Source organism: Suricata suricatta, chromosome 5, assembly GCF_006229205.1.
Source record: "Suricata suricatta isolate VVHF042 chromosome 5, meerkat_22Aug2017_6uvM2_HiC, whole genome shotgun sequence".
Classification (NCBI taxonomy): Eukaryota; Metazoa; Chordata; class Mammalia; order Carnivora; family Herpestidae; genus Suricata; species Suricata suricatta.
In genome coordinates, this window is record NC_043704.1 from 55288865 (window position 1) to 55310496 (window position 21632).

The window sequence follows — 21632 nt, forward strand, 5'->3', positions numbered from 1 at the left end:
AAGCATGGTGTTAATTTCCTATATTATGACATAGGGTATGAAAGTGACAAGTGTCACATCTCTTATTTTGAAATCCCATTGCATGTTGTTCAGTCTCAGCTGAAAAGGCCTGGAAGGCTATATTCTTCAATAAGCAATAGGGACTGCAGAATAGATTGGAAAGAAGCCATAAAATAAGAGGTTATAGAGAAATTGTGTGATGAACCATCAGGGACAGAACTGTGGCAAGAGCTGAAAGCAGGCAACCCCCAAAATAATTTCAGTGCTATTTTTACAACATAACTTTTTGTCCTTGTACTATAAAAAATAACATAAGGTGGTAAGAAAGTGAAATTTTAAAAACATTTTTGTAATGCAATGTAGTGAGATCCCCATGAGTTAATAATATTTGGCATTAAGTGTCTTAGAAGGAGTACGAAAGCTATTATATATTTGCAATCTGCCTTGTCATTTCTGCAGTAAAGGCACTTCTATAATATGAAACTCCTTTTAACTAATATGCATTTGAAAATGCTATACAGTGTTGAGTAGATAGAAAATTGAAAGTAACTTATTCAATTGTTTTAAAATAGTCTTTACCTGATTTTAGCTTTTCTCCCTATAACATCCTTCTCTTAAATTATGTTGACTTTTGGTACAAATATATGTAAAAATCTTTTTAGTATCCCATTAATAAAGTACCATTAGTTTATACTTGTAGTGGGTTTAGCATCCTGGGATATTAAAAAATTGTTCAGTAAGATAACATCCTGTGTGGGATTGTCCTGTGTATTTTATAATGTCTTCTATCCTTGGCCCCAACCATGAAATGCCTGAGCCCTTCGTGTCTCTGTTCCCAATCACCACACAAACAAAAATGTTCCCATGTTTCCAAGATGTACCCTCCACTATAGTACTTGCCTGGTTGAGAACCTAACTAATTCTATGGTTCCTGCTCTTTCATGAGCAGTATTATAGGTTTCAATCATTTGATCTTGTAGACTGAAGCCTGGATAAATAGATTCTGGAATGAATTCCTGGTGGCTGAAAAGGCCACCATGTGTTTGATGAAATGAGAGTTGAGAGCTGAAGTTAAGTGATAAATGTCAGATTTTGCTAAGATGTATGTCAAAAATGCCCTTGAGGAATAAATTCGCTATTAGCAAGAAGAAACTTAGGTCAGAAGCGAATTTTGCTCTTGTTTTGTAATGTTGTCTTTTAGTCTGAAAAACCGGGTTAGGATGCGATAACCAAGGAGAAAAGGAAACTCATGTGCAAGCATGTGCCATGTGCCAAGAGCTCTATTGATGCTCCCATGTCTAATCTTCATAACAGCTCTTTAAGGAGGCTACACTATTCTCACTTAAACCTCACTTAATGGCAGGGGAAACTTGTATTCCGAGAAATAACATAACTTTTCCTATCTCTGTTAAAAAACAGAATCTGCCAGAAAGAGAAACAAGAAGAAAATTGGATGTTGGAATTGGAGCAGACTGGAATATTAATGCTGTTGAGTAGGCAAGCAGACTCTTTAGGTGAGAGATTAGTATGCTTTGGGGGACACAGAAAGCCTTTGTATAGTGTGTAGGTCACACTGCACCTGCTAATCTGATCTAAGGTCTTCTGTCCAAGTGGTAAGAATATATCCTATAGGTAGGATACATATAAGATACATCTCCCAAGTCCTTAGGCTTTTCTAGACCTCCATTAAATAATGGAGTGTGTGTGTGTCTGCAATGATCAAACATAACAAATTTAAAGAGGGAAGTTCTCCTGAGCCCTAATGAAAGATTCATTGCAGGTGAAATGAGTTCGTTTCTGAGAGGTTATGGACAGAAAATCTCTAAGTGTTTAGCTTCTGTGCCATCTTTGGCAAGATCTACATTTAAATCAGTGGGGCTCGTGCTTCAGTTCTGGGCTCTTACAGGCAGTGTGCAGGAACATGCTCTTACCAGCTCAGGGGGCCAATTGTTACATTTTCAGGAGTGTTGCCATCTGTTTGTTAAATCATTGATAGTTGGAAATTAGCTCTGATGGGAATATTTACATCATAGAAATCAGCAAGCCCTACAAATCAAACCACTACTTTCCCCTTCCAGAACTAACTGTTACAGATTTATCAGCATACTACTGCCTAAAGGTTATAGGATGCTTCCACGATGGTCCTTGGCATTTACTTGTGCTCAAGGAATCTTGTGTTTCTCAGGGTGTCTTTCTGTGGCTTAAAATCATTGGCCATATGACAAATACTAAAAAAAATTATTTGCCCCTTTGTATTAACCCACTTTCAGTTGGGATAAGAAAAGTAACTAAGTTACTAATTTGGGGGGAGCTCTCCAGTGCTGATGGTCCTGTTAATCAGTTTGTGGCTCATTATCATTAAGGCTCTTATTATTTCCACTTATCCTTATTCTTTACTCCCATTGCCCTCTTCTGTCACTGGCAAACATTCTAATTGATATAATGTTTATACATTTGTGTATATTCTTATAAAATGTGTACTGTTCTGCATATGTACATTAACTTACAAAAATGGCTTATCTCATTCTATTTTATTCTACTTCATATCTTTTACATATAGAACTAGTATTAAGGATTCTAAATTTGACCATGTTATGACTAATTGTCCTCTGGCACTTTCCCATCAACCATTCTTAAGAATTCCCACATTCTCACATTCTTTCTAACACTTTACAACTATCTAGCTTTCTATTTCCAGGCTAAAAGGTATAGAGTGGTATTTTTTCTTCATCTACATTTGTTTGATTACTAATGAGTTAAGTATCTTGTATAAGTATTTCCTTTATGTAAATAGCCTGTGGATATATACTTTGCACCTTTTTTTCCCATGGAGTTTCTGTCTCTTTATTTTTCATTCTAGATACTAATTTCTTATCAGCTTCAGATCCTGCAAGTATCTTTGGAGTAACAAATTTAATTACCTTTAATGTCTTGGCCCTAAAACTAAAAACCCATAATTTTATATTGTTTGGTGATAGTGTACCAAGAAGGAAAATTCTCCCAGTACCTTGCCCTCCATCCTCCCCCTTGGTTCTTTTATCAGTTAAGATAGATCATATTATGTTGTAATACGAAACATTCCCCATACCTTTGTAGCTTAAAATAAGCAGTATGCCTGAGTGAAAAATGAACATGTCAGCTGAGGATCAGCACAGTGGTTCTGCTTGTCACAGTCACTCAGGGACAGATGGATCAACTACCACCTCAAGCATTGCTGGTTGCTAAGACAATGGGTAAGAGAATTCGGCGGGGGTGTGAGTCTAGCATCAACAATTATATGCTTCATCTGAAAGTGACACCTGTTGTTCCTAATTCATTGGCGGGAAGTGGTTATGTGGCCTTATCCATTTCCAAGAGGTCCAGGAATTACAATCCTGTCACTTTACTAGAAAGAAGAGAGATACAAATTGTCAACAAAAAAACAATATCTGCCCTACTGGTTGACACCTTTATAGAAACTTAAGGATGGATGGAAATTAAGATGGACACACTAGTATTTCAGCAACATTTGACTTTAAAGTGAACAGGTATTTCTCTCCTCATTCTTGAAGCCTCCCCCTCCCCTTCACTTGTTTTTCTGTAGAATCCTTTGTTACAGGAACTTGGTATTGATATTGACATCTCACTGACCTCAGTGTATACTTAGTAACGAGACTCAGATGGTTGGCGCCAGTGCTTGACCATCTTGAGACCACCTGGAAGATACGAGGAACACGGTTGGCAGCACATAGCAGATTTCTATCAAAACCACCCAGACCCTGTATCTTCCTATAAAGCCCTCAGCCTCTTCCCCAGGCAAGTCTGCAGTTTTGAAGGCATTATCCTGCTGCAGCTTCCTTTGCCTGGCAAAGTAATAAAACCATCATTCCTCTTTATTTCCACATTCTGTCTTGGTGTTATATTCAGCTCTGGAGCACAGAGGTCAGTTTTCAACAATATTGCCACCAGATATGCTGGTCACCACTTTCTCTCCTGCAGCCAAAACACATTTGACTTCTCTTGAGAAACAGAACCCAAAACTCACTTCCAGTCAGTGCATCAAACTCAAAGCCAAGGATCTTGAGTGATAAACAGAATTCATTACAACAGGTCCAGGTGTGTGTTCTCCATTATCTAGAAATCTATGAAATAAGATGACAAGTTATTAGTTTCGCACACACCAGTATACATTGATGGAATGCCAAAAAGATAACTTAAACAATAATTTTCAGACTGGGAAAGACTGGGACACTTGGGAGTCCATGGCAATTTTAAAATCACCCTGGGAATGTGTTGGGAGGGTCTTTTATGCTGTAGTTGGGGGATGATTCTACTGAGGGTTCAATTCTGCTTCCTGGGAGGGACTTCCAAATCCATTTGTTTTCCAACTTCCTTAGTTTCAGCCTTGGAGAGTTTCTCCCTTCTCTGTTATCTTCCTTGGCTACCTTTGAAGGGAATTGGAGAATAATATATCCTCCTTAGAGGATGAAGAGCTTTCTTAGTCTGTGCTTCAAGGACTAAGGGTCATTTTGTTTTTTTATTTAAAAATTTTTTTAATGTTTATTTATTTTTGAGAGAGAGAGACAGAGCATGAACAGGGGAGGGACAGAGAGAGAGGGAGACACAGAATCTAAAGTCGGCTCCAGGCTCTGAGCTATCAGCACAGAGCCCGGCACAGGGTTCAAACCCATGAATTGTGAAATCATGAGCTGAAGTTGGACACTTAACCAACTGAGCCACCCACGTGCCCCGAGACTAAGGGTCATTTTAAATTTCAAATAATCAATTTGTTTCAAGTTTGATTTTGTGTTGTGGTTCCTTGAACTATAACTACAAATGTAATTGGATTCTCATCTGTTTGATTCCAATCAGCAGCGTGTGCCAAGAGACACATCCATAATTATTTTCAGGACTGGGATAAGTTCAATCAAGTTCACAGCTTGAACCTACATGGACTTGGTGGAAGAATCATAGCTTTTGTCTCTTCTCATCAAGACATTTTGTCCTCTTAAAACAATGTTGTGGCTGTTATAATGTTAACCAGACCTGTGCTTCAAGATTGCTGAAACCATTCACAAGTTTTCAACTTCAGGCATGCCTTTGACTTGGTTCTTTCTATAAGGCTGAATCCTAATAAGCCTATTTTGCTCAAAAGAATTCCTGTTTTTATCTTTTACCAGTTGGGTATGAGAAGCAGTTCCTCTCCCAATCCTGCAAATTCAGGACTTTCTGGATCCTCACTGTTTCCTTTCATTCTTGGTTAGAAACCAGCCAACACTTTCCTGAATGAATCTACTTTTTGTTTGTTGAAAAATACAGCCAGTGGTAATTAAAGTTCCAATCTGTTTCCTCAGAGATGAAAGTTTATCAAGCATATATATTACATAGCTTCCAAAGTGTCACAGGTGACAATTTTACCAAATGTTTCATCACTGTATAACATGGATTGTTATTTTTTTACCCTCCACACTTTATTTCTTGCTGTTAGCCCTTAGGCCAGTGTCAAATAATTTGAGATTTTTTTTTATGCTGACACTCCCTTTTCTCAGTACTTGTTTGTATAATGATCCAGGTGTTCTTCTTTCCAGGATGCATGATTAATGTAGCAGGTAGCTGTGAGGTCCTGCTGCTTACTTGAATGTCTTCCTCTGTTACTGAGTTAGAAGAAGACAATTGATTTATTTTCTTGTAAGATCCAGGATTTCTAAGTAAGTTACCAATGATAACATGCTAAAATAACACTAAAACCAATATATTGAATATCTCTTTTCCCCCTTGCTACAATTGTCACAGCCTTGAGGATATTACTCATATGGTTTGCCTTATTGCCTGACCCTTCCACACAAATATGAAGAATAAATGATATTATTTGGATATTACTTATATCAGAAATATTCAAGGAATGAAAAGTATGAGGATACTCAGGCTCCAGCTTCATGAGTCTGTCCTTTCAAAGACGCTTCAGTAATTTCAGACCCTAAAATATTGGAGTACAGATTTTTTTGGGAGATACAGAAATGAATGATGCTCCTATACCATGGGAGTTGGGATAACAGTTTCTTACATCAGGCTGAGGGAGCTGATGCCAGCTTGACATTTAGAGTTTGTTGACTAATAGGTCTCAGAGTCATCCAGTACGGTCAGGGCAAAGAAGTGGCTGGAGATGGCAAAGAAGACTTCATAGGCTAGAAGAGAGCCAAGATGACCCTGAATTAACCACAGCCTTGGGCTTGGCATCAAGAAGACTCAAACTCCCCATGAATCAGGTGGTCAACACCTGATCATTGGGTACCAGAGTACAAACTCCATAAGATTGGCTGATGGAGCAAAGTGACAGCATCAAAGAGAAACTCATGAGATCTCTATGTAGAGCAGGCGTTGGCAGATTTTGAGTATTAAAGGGCATATAGTAAACAGTCAGGCTTTGCAGGCCATACGTGATCTCAGTCACATGTTCTTATTTTTCCCTTCTTCCTCTCCCTACCCTTCCTTTTTCTTCTCCCTTTCCTTTTTTCTTTTTCTACTTCTGTTTTTCCACTTTTTCTTTCACAACTCTTTAAAAATGTAAGAATCATTCTTAGTTCATGAATAATACAAAATCAGGATGAAGATTATATTTGGCCCAAGGGACAATCTCTGATGTAGAGGAAGTGGGCCAAATCTCTGTAAGACCATGGCTAGTAAGAAGCTACACAGGAGGTGGGGGGACCTCTGCAGGAAGAAATTGATGCCATATGATGACCTTATTGATCAATATCTGTGCTAAAATGCCAAATCCCAAGGCACCAGCATTTATGCATAGAAAGATGTGGCTATGCCCCCCTTTCCCCCACAGCTGAATGGACATAATTTATAAGCAAAGATAAGGAAGAAGCCTGAAAAAGTATCTTTAAATAAATAGAAATGTAATTAAACGATTTTGAACTTGGCTGGAAATAATCATTGAATTGGACCATGTTTTCTACTGCTGAGCAGAAGTAAAACTGTAGAGCTGAGATGAAATTGGTTACAGAGATAGTTTCAATTATGTTCTTTCCATTTTGATTTTCAAATCTATACCTGTTTACAAAAATGTTTGAACAATCACCAGTGAATTAGAGACAGCATACACCTGTCTGCCATTCTCTTGTTGAGCTATCAAGTTTGCACACTGCACATTCCAGACCTGTTTTAGTCTGTGCCATACAGCTTTTGTACACCTTTCTCTCTATGTATATCCAAACCTCTAGTAAAAGATAAAGTTATTTACTTTGGAACTCCCAATTACTTTTTAAACATTTAAAAGTTTGTTTATTATTTATTGAGAGAGAGAGAGAGAGAGAGAGAGAGAGAGAGAGAGAGAGAATCTTAAGTAGTCTCTGCACTATCAGCACAGAACCCAATGTGGGACTTGAACCCATGAACTGTGAGATCATGTCCTAAGCCAGAATCAAGAGTCAGACACATAACTGACTGAGCCACCCAGACACCTGAAGGATCTGCAATTATTTTAGCCACTTTATACAGAAGAGATAAAATATAATTTTTAAAGAGCTTATTTTTTTTTTTGAGAAATTTTCTGGACTTTTAAAATTGGGTACTTTTCAAACCAACTCTGACAATACCAAACCCACCAAAAGATACTATCAAAGTTTACTTGATTAGAAAAAAAATCAACACTATCTAGGCTACAAGAAAAAATTGAGAATATCTTAATTATTGGAAACATTTAGGTTTTTAAAATGTATCAAAAGTTCAATTATAAAAATAAATTTCAAAATGATCCCGTACTTGTTCTTTGTGATTTCTAATGGGACGATCTACAGGACAAACAAGCCCTCAAATCTTGAGCTGATATCTAGAACAAGTTATTTGACTCTTAATGCCTTGGATATTTTGGCCCAAAAAAGTAGTAGCAATCATGTTCACGTTTGGAGCTGATAACACCTTAATTACAGGTATTGCAGTATAATCCTGGGAAGAATCCTCTTATGATTTTGAGAAATTCTAGTCCACATGCTTTTGGTCTTTACATCTTTTCTTTTGAAGTTCTTTCATTCTCCTGAAAGGTACATGTCAGAACAGAGTTGTACAGGGTTTGAATCAGCTTGCATGTGATGGTATAAACCAGGTTGTGCCTCATGGGATCCCCAGGCCAAGACAGACAGGAACACCACTGCTGGTGTATGGCTGTCGAGAGGGTGTGTTTACACCAACTTCTTGATGGCTTGATGCTTTTGCTGTCCTTAATTTTGATGCAGGTCAGGTTTCCTTGCCCAGTTCTATTCTGCCTTTGTAGTAGCTTAAAAACTGAATATAAGCAGATTTAAAATTGGACTTGCATTTTATCTCTTGGTTGAATGTCCAGCAAGACTGTGTTCCTGGAATGACCTGGGAGTCTTCAGAAAGATTTGAGTCAATTATTTGTCAGAGGTGGGTTACTGTCTTAGCAAGATCTCCCTCCATGGAAGGTGCATCAAGGAACAATTCTGTCATAGTATCTCCCCAGTCTGTTCAGTTTTCCTTTGCTTGCTCAATCCTTGGGCAATGGAGAGTATGACAATAAATGGCTCTGGGTATCTCTTTCAGATGATTTGGGGCCAAAATGTCTACTTTATTCCATTGTCTGCTTTCTCTGAAGATTTTGAATCAGCATTGACCTTCAATTGAATGCCATTTTAAGGTTTAAGGTTTCTAGTGGTTGTTAAAAATTCTGTTAAGAATTTTTTCACTTTTCCAGATGCTTGGGAATTAAGAAGGACAGTGAAGTTTCTGAGTAAAGGATAAAGTCTTTCATAAACCATGAATAATTGCCCCTGCAAAATATCTTTCTGTATGAGTGGATAGAATAGATATGTTAGGATGGCCTAGGTAGAAATCATGAAATCGTGGAGTCTCTCTTTTTAAATTGTGCCATTGTTATTGCTACAGCTTCAACCCTTCCAGAAAATAAATATTCTATTAGTACTACATATTTATTGTCTAGGCAGACAATTTTATAAGATTTAGCTGGATTCAACTAATTCTATCATACATGTTTTGGTGTATATCACCTTTACTTTTTTTTTTTTTTAGTATTATGTTAATTATAGTGAAGCATGAACCGGGCATATTTTAGAAAAGTTTTCCTGTTACTATTTAATATCAGAGGCAATTTGTTCAAATTGTAATAAAATGCATCATGGAGGATCTTAGCAAGGTCGATTTGAAGTTGTCTGGTAACATGAGGCATCCTTCCTAAACTTGACAGATCTTATCTTCATGAATTTTAAAACTTGATGAGTTCCATTTTTCCCCAAAATTCATGGTCTAATTTTATGCTCCTGCTTATGGACTCTTTGAACTTCTTCATGGACTTTTCTTATCTGTTTTGTAAAGGAGTATTTGTGTTAGAACAGTTTGTTTAGCAGGATGATCTGCTATGGCAATCTCTTTTACTATAGACCTCTATCTTGATGACAGCAACCTTCCTGAGCAGAAAACATTTGTGTTCTATGGAATTTCAAAATCGTGAACTACTGAACTACTCATGAACTATTTCAAAAACATATAAGTGGTCAGTGTGTACATATGTGTGTGTGTGTGTGTGTGTGTGTGTGTGTGTGTTTATTGGCAATTTAATACGGCTTTTGTATGACCACAAGTTTAACCACTTGAACTGATTTGGTTTCTGTTAAAGGATAGGAGTCTAAAAGAGAATCTAGAATAGTTATTGCACGTCCATCCTTGTGTTATTACTTTTACTTTTATGATAAAAACCATCAATAACAAACAAAAAAGTCAGAATCTGATATGAGCATGTCCAAAGGATTTTTTCTAGGATAGGTACTTCTAAATGTACAGAAAAATAACCATGAGATTCTTTCTCTTTCATTAGTTCAAGTTACTGGATTAAGAATGTTAAATCAATAGATAAGAGAATAAAGAGGAGAAAATAACAATACTTGATAATTAGTTCATCTTCAACAGAAAGTGCTAGATGTTTTCAGTTAGGAATAGGCACTGTACTGCATGTGGTACCTCAGATTTGTAGATGATTGTGTTAGTTCAAGACCTCTGGGAAAACAAATGTCAAGAAGAAATTAGAACTGCAAGAGCTTTATTGGAAGCAATGATCCTGTGAAATATAAAAGCAAGAGGGAGGGAGGAGCAGTTGGGTAAAGTCTGATTGGGACAATAACAAGAACAAAAAACAATGTGAAATCCATGGTTGAATACCATGTACTTTGGGGCCTGGTTAATCCACTAGCAGTGCTACCACATCTAGCACAGTGACTGGCAGGGCTACTAGTTGGTTGTATAGTCTGTGGTGTTGTATAGTCTATGGGGAGTAGTCATTTACTAGGATCCACTCAATCTCTCTAGGGCCAGAGTGGCAAGTTAAATGATGATATAATAGAGACCACCACCCTTGTATCCTTTTTTGGAATGTGCTGCTGTTTTATATTTACTTGTCATACCGGGGCTAGGGGTATTTCAGAGACTTCCACTTGGCCTTCTCCTATACAATAGCCCCTGTCAATAGGACAAGGACCCAATGTGAAGGATATGCCAACTAGCAAGGATGTCAGTTGAGGATTATACATTTGAGGATTAGGGAAATGATGACTGCATGTAGAACGTATGTAGAACAGACTGAGTGGGTGTACTATAAGTCAGTACAATCTATTTAGTACCTGTGCTTTGCATGCCCCACTCCAGCAGTGGAGACTTTATTCTGTTCTGTGGATATCAGTGTCAGTGGAAAACCTTTGTCCAAAAGTCCTTATATGTCTGAGTGTTCTCCTTTCCCATATATTCACGTAAATGGCCATCAATCTTATTGGGAAAGGACTAGTGGAACCATTAATAGGTACCTACCATGGTTTTGCAACGTCCTTCCTGCTGAGGACCCAGTCATTTCCTGAGCCAATGAGTTCCAGATCTTAAAACTGTTCAGGTCCAGGAACTGAGAAAAATAATAAGACTTTAAAATGAGATGACCACCTTCCGCCTCCACCTCTTTTATTCTTGACTTCCGTTGTTTGTATGTAGTAAGTAGCACCCTCACTAACTGATAGTCTATTTTTTCCATAGAGACACTGCAATTCTTTGAAGACTAAGCCCCCTTAGCTGTCCTTCCAAACTTGCTGGTCCTTAAGCTAAATTTGGCCCTCTGGTTTGTGGTATTTAAGCACCCCACCTCTCTCCTATTATCCCCCATTAAACCAGTTGTTATTAATGAGCAAAATACTGAGACCACATTTCCTCCTCTTAGCCCTGACTTGAAGAGGAAAGCAAATACTTTTTAGAGATACTGGTGTCCCTTTCTCCATCACATTCCTAATGGCGTAGTTGAATGGTGGTGCATTATGAGTCCTGCTGTGGAGCATAATCCTATGGTGAGTATTTTGGCCTCAGATAATGTATTCATTCCAGCAAGTCTACTCCCCTGTGTCTTTTAATCCCTTTTTCCAATGCCTGTCTCAGCAACTCAGACTTTCTACTTGGCTCAGTGCAGACCAGCCCTTCCCAGGTTTCTAAGAACCATCCTAGCAGCATGCTCACTGCAAACTTAGGGTCCTTGCCACATCCCATTAAGAGCCCTCAAGTAAATAAACTTTCATTTATCCAACCTGGCACCGTTGGTTAAACTCTCAAAATCCATTACAATGGATACACCGCTTGGTCTTGTTAATATAAGCTATATAATTCTTACAGTTCCTTTGGGATCTAATCTCTACCCTTTTTTTTTTTTTTAACAACCTGGCATAACCCCAGATGGCTTATGTTGGCATTTAACCCTAGTTATCAGCCTTAAAACCAGAGCTGTAGGGGGCCAAGGGCAGGCAGCCCCAAGATGGGCTAGTTTGGCATGAATATTGTTTGGAATTAAAAGCAATCAAAACCCAGCAGAGTCAGGAAAAGCTCTTTACCCAACCCCCCTCAACTGCCTGCCTGTACCAGGAAGAGAGCTATTAACAGAGATTCCTCTTTACTGAGAAACTTATCTGTGTAATGGCAAAGTTTGTTTTCTAAAAACCTTTTATCTCTCTGCTAATGATCTTCCTCCTCTTTGTATCATCAGACTCTACCCCTCTCCTTAGCTCCTGTGTCATGCTGCTTTACTGTCCTTGGAATTTCCATATCTGTGTGGATTCTCCAAATGTATGCTATTAAATTTGGTTTTCTCTTGTTAATCTGTCTCTTGTCAATTTGATTCTTAGTCCAACTAGAAGGACCTTGAAGAGTATAAAAAATTCTTACTCCCAACAAGAAAAAATGGGGGCATTTCTTGAGGTGGTCACCAGATGTCTTGTAAGGAAAAAACCTTCTAAGTATCTTGCTGTATGAAGTCAACATTAGCCTTCAATAGGGAGGGATTGGTCAACTTTCTAGGATCTGATTCAAGGTGTCCACAGAGATATGGTCCTCAGGGATACTCACCCATTTAGATACCCTCTTGCCATGTTTTTCCCCAACATGGCTTTATCCTTAATATAGTAGACCCTGTGTTGGATGAGCTTTCAATGGTCTTTGAACCCTCTTAACCTTGACTGTCAGATTAGGTGTTTGTTTCTCAGTTGTGCGTGCATGATCTCTTTCTGAAAAATAAAAGGGCCTCTTTGTAAACTATGAAATAGGCCCCCTGGTTCTCACACTTAGTTGTGAACTTTTTAACTGCACTACAGTGTATCATTTCCCCTCTGTAGTTCATCAATGAAGCAGCAGCAGCCAGCCAATTCTACTTTTCTTGTATGTATTGTTACCCTTATTTTCTTATATATGCTGAATAGTCCCACTGTTATCACTTGGCTTCCTTTTGCCTTGTGTCGGGGAGTAGCCTTGCCTCACATGTCACTTAGAATGAAGTCCTTGTTAATTACCTGATGAAGGACCATAAAGCAAGCTGAGAGCAAAGCACAAGCTAGCATACCCATCTCTAACTCCCCAGGAGGGATATGTGTGATATTCCTCAGGCACTTCTGGCTGCCCAAGAACAACAGAAAGGACAGAAAACAACAAATATCTTAGTACAATTACAAGAAAAGGACAATCTTATCAATAGGCTAATGTCCTGTCCCCATGCTTTAATAAAAATCATCTTTTTGCACCAAAGATGTCTTCAAGAATTCTTTCTTGACCATCAGTTTCGAAAGTCCTATTGCCCCAAAACCTCATCACTACCCATCTGGTGACTAAACCAGTTCCCATACCTCATTTTACCACCTGCTTTCTTGGGCCATTCCAGGTACCAATTGTGTTAGGTTATGCCTTTTAAGAAGCAGCACTAACAGCACTCCAACTGGTCTTAAGGGTTAACTTACCTCAAGTTTATGAACTCTTTGCTTATTGACCTAAGTCCCTTCATCTGCAGCACAACTGTCTTACTTCCTTTGACATTTACAGACTACTGATCTTGAGGAATGAAGATAAGGGCTGACTACATTTGAAAACAGCTACCATGAATGTCCACAACTTTGTTCAGGGTCATGTCAAATTATGACTAACACCTAGGTACCTGCTTCTCTTACATACAGCTCCCTCCCCTTTAAAACACTCTGGATTTGCCAGGATGGGGGAAATGGTCTTTAAGACATTAGTCTACCATCTTTGCAGAATGCTGTCTTTCCAAATAAAGCAACCTTTCCTTTCCCACCTCACTTGTCTCTCAGTATTGACTTTTGAGTGGCAAGCAGCCAAATCTAAGTTTGGAAATGGTTTTGTGTCCAGTAACATCACCAAGACAGACAGAAATGGGTTAATTATATTGCTGGTAATGGCTGTGGGACATAAAGGGGTAAAGAAGCAGGAATAGGGAAAGCCTTCAGACTACAGTTCAGGTCTGACACTTACGATATACGGGTGGAAGAAATGAGGATTAGATAGGAAAAGCATGCAACTGAGGTGCAACTTTGAAAGTCTCAAAGAGTCTGATAGAAAGCTCCAGAGCAAAGATTGTCTAGCACAGTAGGTTTGCACTGGACAAAATATCCACACTCTTGTGTTCCTGTTTCTCTATGTCGTCGGCTGGGAGCTGTCTGGGTAGGGTTGTCTTTGTTCAAATACAGCAACGAATCCTGAAGATGCTACAAATACTGGTTGTCAGTGACCTAGACTCAGGAGGAGATCTGAGCAATGCATTTTGTACTGTCATGCTGCCAAATGAGGTATGAGCCAGAGGCTAGACCTTACTTTTCATATTGCAGATTCTCTATCTGGGATCATTTCCCTTCCATTTGAATAACATTTATTAGAATTTACTTGGTGGCATTATTCTGGTTGTAAAACAGTTTTGAAAACTCTTTTTGAAAGCTCTTTTTCTTGAGCATATCTCTAGGTATAGAATGATAAATTCTCTTTTCTACCCACTTTAAATATATCATTTCACTGCCTTCTACCTTCTATGATACTCTTAAGGGTTCAACCATCATCCTAATTGCCTTTATCTTGTAAACCATCTTTCATTTCTGACTACTTTTTACAATCTTTCTTTAACAGTTATGATGGGTCAGGGTGTGGTTTTATGTTTATTTTTATTTTTATTGCTTTGGACTTGGGAGTCTTGGTTTTTTAATAACTATAAAAAATTTTGGCTACTATCTACCTTTTCTTCATGCTTTCAAGTCCTTCTAGAAGTGCAATCAGACAAATGTTAGACTTTTCATTTTATTCTCCATGTCTATTCTTTATTGTATTCATATATCAATCCTTCTGGGATACATTTTGGAAATTTTCTTCAAATTATACTTCTAGTATATATCACAAAAATAAAATTAATCAAATTTTTAACTCATGTTTTGAATTTTACATTTCATGTGCTGTATTCTTTTCTGCTTACTCTATTTGGTTGTGTTTTAAATCTATTGGTTGTTCTTTAAAATCTCTTGTTCCAAAATAAATAAATTCATTAATTAAATAAAATACAGTAAAATCTCTTGTTCCCAAATCATTTTCAAGGATCTCATTTCTTAAAACATAATTGCCTTTTACTCTGATAATTCTGGTATCTGAGATGTTTGTGAGCCTACTTATGCCAGTTCTTACCCATAATATGTTTTCATTATTATTTTGTGGTTTGCATTTTTGTGCATGTATGGAGATACTCCATTTCCTCGGAGTTCTCTCTGTGGAAATTCCTAGAATTCTGGGTTTTTAAGTTCCTCAGAGAGGATTGATGTGTTCTTTTCTCAGTATACTGGAAGTATGACTAATCCTAATGAGAAATTAAATTCTGTGCTTGGGGTTTCCCTGGATCACACAAGTAACTTGAATGAAGACAGTAAATATGAGGACCAGACTAGTTTATCTTTAGGTGTTCTCAAGAAAGAATTTATCTTCATTTCCCCACAACTTGGCACCAAGTTTGAGAAGGCATATTTCCTTGATGTCATCTTTTCTGGCAATATTTCATTTTTTGTTTTTAATATCCTCAAGAAGTCAAAATTTTGTGCAGTGATATACTATTAGATTCCCTAAGGGGATGGGTTGTAAATTTATTTATTCCCCACATTAGCTCTCAAAGAAGTAACTCAAGAATCTCCAGTGTTCCACAGAAACTGACAGGTTGATTTGGTGCCTGCTTATCCATCATTCCCAGTTTTAAATAATTTGGGGAGTTTTCCATATTCCTTAATTTTGTTAATCTTTATAAAGATAGTTTTATATTTCTATATATTCTATTAGATTAAATATTCCCTCCTTAGGAAGAAACTGTTTAGAATATTTAATCTACCATACTTCTGGGAATAAAAAATACTAATGACTCTTTACCTGTTAGTTTTTCATGGAATCCCAAATTTTTTTCCAACTGTTTTTCACCAGAAAGTAAGATTGCACATTTCGGCAACAGGATACTTTAAATAAAACCAGTTTTAACAAAATTCTAACTTATCCAAACATATTCTTGTGAATAAAACTTCCTCTTGAGGAGAAGGAAAAAAAAAAAAAAAGGTAATGTGTACCAAGAAGAAGCTGTTTGTCACAAAATGTTTTGTGTGTGTGTGTGTGTGTGTGTGTGTGTGTATCTGTGTGTCTGTGTGTCTGTGTTTTGTTTTTAAATCAACTTGCTGTTTGCCTTTGTTCTCTCATACAATCTTGATGTTAACAAAATGTTTATCACTTTCTGGCTTATCCATATTTTACTCTTTTAGAGCTCTGTGGTTTTTACTGTTGATATTCCCTCATCTGTTCCTTTTCATCCCCTCAGAGCCAAAATTCCAAGCTCTTATGTTGGGGCAGCATTCAGTCCATTGAAAAATAGAAATATGCATCTCTAAGGTTCCCATTTACATTATCTTTCCTGTGAAAGATATTGAAGGACAAGAAATTTTCTACTGACCCCTGCGGGACCTTAGCCCCAACTCTCCCCTCCACTTGATTGGTCCCAACAATGGCTTCTCGACAGCCACACTCTTGTTGTTCTTGGATCTTGTCCCATGACCAACATGGCCAGTTTCCCACTTTTTTCAAGGTTTGAACAATGAAGTCTGATCTTCTTTAAGATAGTCTATAAAATCTTTAAGTGTCTTGCTCCTCTAGAACATTCAGCTTGAACACTGGTCACAAGGCATCATTGAAAGTAGTTCTTTGAGTTACTCCTTTTGTTTGTTTTCCTCCTTTCACACCCCTTTTGTTCAGCAAATGCTTATTAGTTTCCAGGCAATGAATATTCTTGGCACTAGGATGACAAGGTTAATAAATATGACCTCTGCCCTCAAGGAAGTGTTTTTTTTAAATAGAGAAGTAAAGTAGTTCTATGTGATTTAAGACGTTCTTCACATTTCCTGGTAACCAAAGTAATATAATCCAAGTTTGAGTAAACTTAAGCTCTATAGTAATAGAAGGAAAGAAAAATGAGGGTGAAATGCCCAAGATTTTAATATCACCCCAAAACCAGAAGCCTCCAGGGAGACCGAGTCACGAGTGTAAAAGCAAAGGGCAGTTTTATCACGGCTTAGGCTCGCCGGGCCTAAGTTCGGTCTCACAGCCTTCACCAACGCAGTGGATCCGTGCTGAGAGCCCCGAGCAAGGGCTGAGTAGGGATTTTATGGGGTTTGGGAAGGGGGGTTACAGGAGATTGTGACATCCAATCATTATTGTGTAACAGCATTGGCAGTAACTCTAACCATACACACTGTTCAGAGCATTCGTTACTTTTGGCGGGACCAATTACAACATTTAGGGTATCTTTGAAATTAACCAATTACAGAGTGCATTCAGGGTCTTGTTTGGTGACTATCGGGTTAACTTTAACATTAGGTAGCAGGGTCCTATCTAAGGTTCCCATCTGCAGGTCTCACCCTTAGGAAGGTGGGGAGAGGTAGCTGGGCTTTCCTGATTGGATACCGCAGAGTGGTCTCTTCTGCCCCGGGTAATGGATAACGGCTCGGCTCCGGAGAGACTGACCTTCGGCCTTCTAGCTTACAGGGGATACTTAAAGCCTGTCATGGCGTCTGTTTGGTTCAGACTCATGTTCTTACAAGGGTGCATCTGATTCATCCAGAGATGGGAAGCTGATATCTATGGCCATGGAAGTTTCTTCTACAACAGGCAGAGACAAAACACTTTCCACAGAGGAAGACATTTGATTTTCTCATAAAATAGGATGCTCTTAAGGAATCTGATCCTTCAATTCCCTTCCTAAGTGGGGAAGGACATTCTGGCAAATGTATATCTTCCAGAAATATAGGTATATGAAAGTTAGATGGGTTCTTTACTGTGTTTAAGGAAATGTAAATGTTTTAAACAGACCACTGGAGTGGCAATCAAATCACCATATCTAAAGTTCCTCAAAATGTATGAGAAAATATTTACCTTCAGATTACTTTTTAGAACCTTAAGGCTGAACCAATCAACCTCAGGCTTTTGACTGTGTACCTTGCAATTGTCTCCAGCTCTAAAACTTCAAACTACTTAATAACTCAAGGAAACTATTGTGTACTCCATTGTTATAAAGGTCTAAAATTAATTAAGAGTTAGAGTTCTTCACCCAATAAATTATATGCTTTTGAAATGTTATAGATTTGCTTAAGCATAGCTCTCATCTAAGAATTTAATGTAGGAGAGATAAGACTATGTATGCACATTACACCAGCTGTGTATCTATACTGCTATTTTGTAGTAAAGAAAAACCTGATCTGTGATTACTAGAATGGAGTTGTGAGTATTCTTTGTGGTGGCTGTAAGTCCATTATGCTCTACACCTTGGTTCTGCTGGCAGCTGTCTCTACTTCCGTTCTACTGCATTCACTGAATTCTAGTTCATAATTCTAGTTCACCTTGCTGTGGAACAATAGGGGAAATTGGAATAAAACAGGGTAACTCCAGTAATAATGACAGCATATTATTGTATTATTGCAGTAGTATGCCCCCCATTTTTTGGTACCACATGAGGGTATCATTTAATTTTTTTTAATGTTTTGTTTATTTTTGAGACAGAGACAGAGCATGAGTGGGGAGGGGCAGAGAGACAGGGGGACATAGAATTGGAAGCAGACTCCAGGCTCTGAGCTGTCAGCACAGAGCCCAACATGGGGCTTGAACCCACGAACGTGAGATCATGACCTGAGCTGAGTTGGAGGATTAACCAACTGAGCCACCCAGGCGCCCCAAGGGTATCATTTAGAAGAGGGTGTTCGTATGTGTAACTATTCTGTTCCAATGAGGTAGATATCAAGTGTTATCCTCATTCTGTCACTGAGGAAATGGCCCTGTTGCTGAGGATTGACTCAAAGACACACTGTAAAATCACAGTAATATATGAGGAGCTAAGCATTGGAGTAGACATTTGAGTATGTACTATGTGTTAGGAGCTTTGTTAATGAAATGAAATTACAGAACAAAATTGCTAGTGCCAGGGGGAAAGGCGGGAATGGTACTGAGAGAATATAAGGGTCCGGTAGATACTGAGTCTCCCAGAAATTAGAAGATTCAGAGGAAATCTTATAATATGCACTTGAAAGATCGGGTGACTGATAGCACATTTTCATTTCAAAGAAATGTAGCATTGTCTACAAGGAGTCAAGCACCTTACAAATGTTCTTGTTTAATTTCCTGCACTACCCTATAAGGTAGGTGTTTTCCATGTCTCAGAGATAAGGAAACTGTGGTAAAAAGATCAAACTGTTAAAGTGATAAAGACTTCTGTTTCCAGGAAGATCAAGTGGAAGTACTTATCTCTTTTTCTCTCACTAAGCAAAAGAAAATGCCTCAACACTTTATATAAAACAAATATAAGGCTCTGAAAAATAGAAGGACAAGAGGCTAGGAACCCCTGGACTCAAGGAATGACAGTGTGGATGGAGAATTCCCTGGGTTTTCTTTTAGCCAGAGGCTGACAACCCTGAAATGCTAACAGGCATAGACCAAAAAGGCCCAAAGGCCTTTTCTCTAAAAGACCAGGAATGAAGATACCTGGCAAGACAGAAAGCTTTTAGACAATAACCCCTCTATTCATGCCAAACATCACGGGAAAACTGTGGTGGAGAACCTAGACTTCTACCCTCTTGAGGCTGTAAGATCCTCCACTGGGGTTGTGTCAGGAAAAGCTGAAAAAAAAAAAAAAAAGGAAAAAAAAAAAAAAAGAACTTGCATCCTTTCTAGGCAGTATAGAGAAACTTGTCTTCACCCAGGGGAGGAGAAATTATATTGCAGTCTGGGTTTTCACCTCCACTGAGTAGTAATGAAATGGCATCCTTGCCTTCCCTTGCCAGATCCATGTCAGAAAAAGCCAAATAAAATACAATGTAAACATAAGATTCAGAGCCTTATAAATTATAGAGGTGGAGTACAGATTAGTGAATTCCAGGGGTTAAGCAGGGTGAGAGAAGAGAGGTACATGTAGCTATGAAAGTCAATATGCGAGATCCTTGTGATGATGGACATGTTCTATATACTGACTGAATGAATGCCGATATCCTAGTTGTTATAGACTGAACTGCCCCCTCAACCAAATTCATATGTTGAAGCTCTAACTCCAGTACCTCAGAAGGTAACCATATTTGAAAATTGAGTCTTTAAAGAAGTGCTAAATGAGGTCATTAAGGTAGGTCCTAATCCAATATGACTGGTTTCCCCATTAAAAAAATGAAATTTGAACACAGACACTTATAGAAGGAAGACCCTGTGAAGATAGAGGGAGAAGACACAGCCATCTATAAGCAAAGAGAAACCATCCTTGCCAACCCCTTGAGGTGCTCCACTCACCTTAACTTCAGTGTCTGAGGCAAAGAGGCTTAGAAGAAACCAACCCTCTGGACAACTTGATCTCAGACCTCTAGTTTCCAGAGCTAGGAGGAAATAAATTTCTGTTTAAAACCACCAAATACCTATAGTACTTTGTTATGGCAGCCCTAGCAAACTTATACACCAGCTATGATCTTGTGCTTTAGTTTTGCGAGATGTTCCAGGGAAACTGGGTAAAAGGTACATGGGATACTTTTGTATTATTTCTCACAACTACATGTTAATTTATAATTATCTCAAAATAAAAAGGTTTTTTTAAAAGTGGTTCTGAGTTCCAAAGGTAGATCTCCTGTTGTTATAGCTTTTACTCAAAATTCACCCAAATTCCTGACTCAGTCCTATGTCAGAGGCTCATCACTTCTGAGGCTGAGTCAAAAAGTCAAACTATGAATTCAAATTTAGATGATTATTGTGGATGCTGACATAGAGTCTTAGTAGTGATAAGTCGATATGTAGCACTTTGCATTGTTGGGAGCCATCCTGAACTCAGCATTTGAGTGAAAATTCCTGGTGAGGGCATGGCAAGTTTGCATGGTCTCTGGCCACCAGGCAGTGACCAATATCTACCCTCTTGTAACTATCATTGCTGCTTGAGCACCAGACCTCAGAGTGCCATGCCAATTAAAATCAAGAGTAAGCTGTCCTCTCATTCTGGCCTCGGGGTGGTGACTACACCTGGTCAGGGACAACCAATTCAAGAAGACTAGTGTATAAAGTTATCACTAGGTCTACCCTTACATTCCATTCTCCCCAGAAAAACTTATAATTAACGAGTAAACTTAATACCTCCCGGGCTAGGGTAAATGTTGCAAAAGTCAGCCCTGCAACTTATACAAAGTATACATCATCTGTCCTTGTGGCCGTGAGGGTAGACATTGTGTCTCCTGGGCATCCTGTTTTTCTGGGAACTTTATCTTAGAGCTATAGACAGACTAATGACCCTTACTCATAAAAACTGACAATACTGTTTGCCTCATGATTAAAGGTCGCTTTCTTAGGGCTATATCAGAGATTTTGTATATCTTGGTCTTATGCATCCTATGGAAAAAAATGTATGCTTAAAAAAAATACCTGCCCTTCCTATATAATAGCATGAGTGACTGTATCTAAGTTTTTTACGACAATCATTACTACTAAGATTAGAATCGTAACTTCCGCAGAATCCATGTTCTGGAAAATTGTAAAAATTATCTATGAGAAATCATTTACTAAACACATGCTGCTCTTCCTGTTCCTTGCGCCTTTCACTATAAATAAAGCTAGAGAATCAGACAGAGCAGAGACGACTGCTTGGTGATCAGAAAGAAACTTGAGGCTCTCTCATCCCTTTTGCTGAAACCATCCATCCTTCAGGGAACCCTGGACCTGCTGGAGCTGGACTCCGGCATGCCATGAAGTTTTCTGATTTTCTTTATTGTGGGACAATACTCCTGACTACTTTCTTTCTT

The 21632-nt window shown here is 38.3% G+C and overlaps 1 long non-coding RNA gene across 1 annotated transcript; it reads right to left on the reverse strand.

Moving 5' to 3' along the window:
• Positions 1-3496: 3496 nt before the first annotated feature.
• Positions 3497-10861, reverse strand: LOC115291704. The gene is made up of 3 exons (XR_003908634.1): positions 10819-10861; positions 4025-4121; positions 3497-3695 (listed from the first exon to the last, which is right to left on the reverse strand). It is a non-coding gene; the product is annotated as an uncharacterized LOC115291704 (long non-coding RNA).
• Between the last annotated feature and the right edge of the window lie 10771 nt (positions 10862-21632).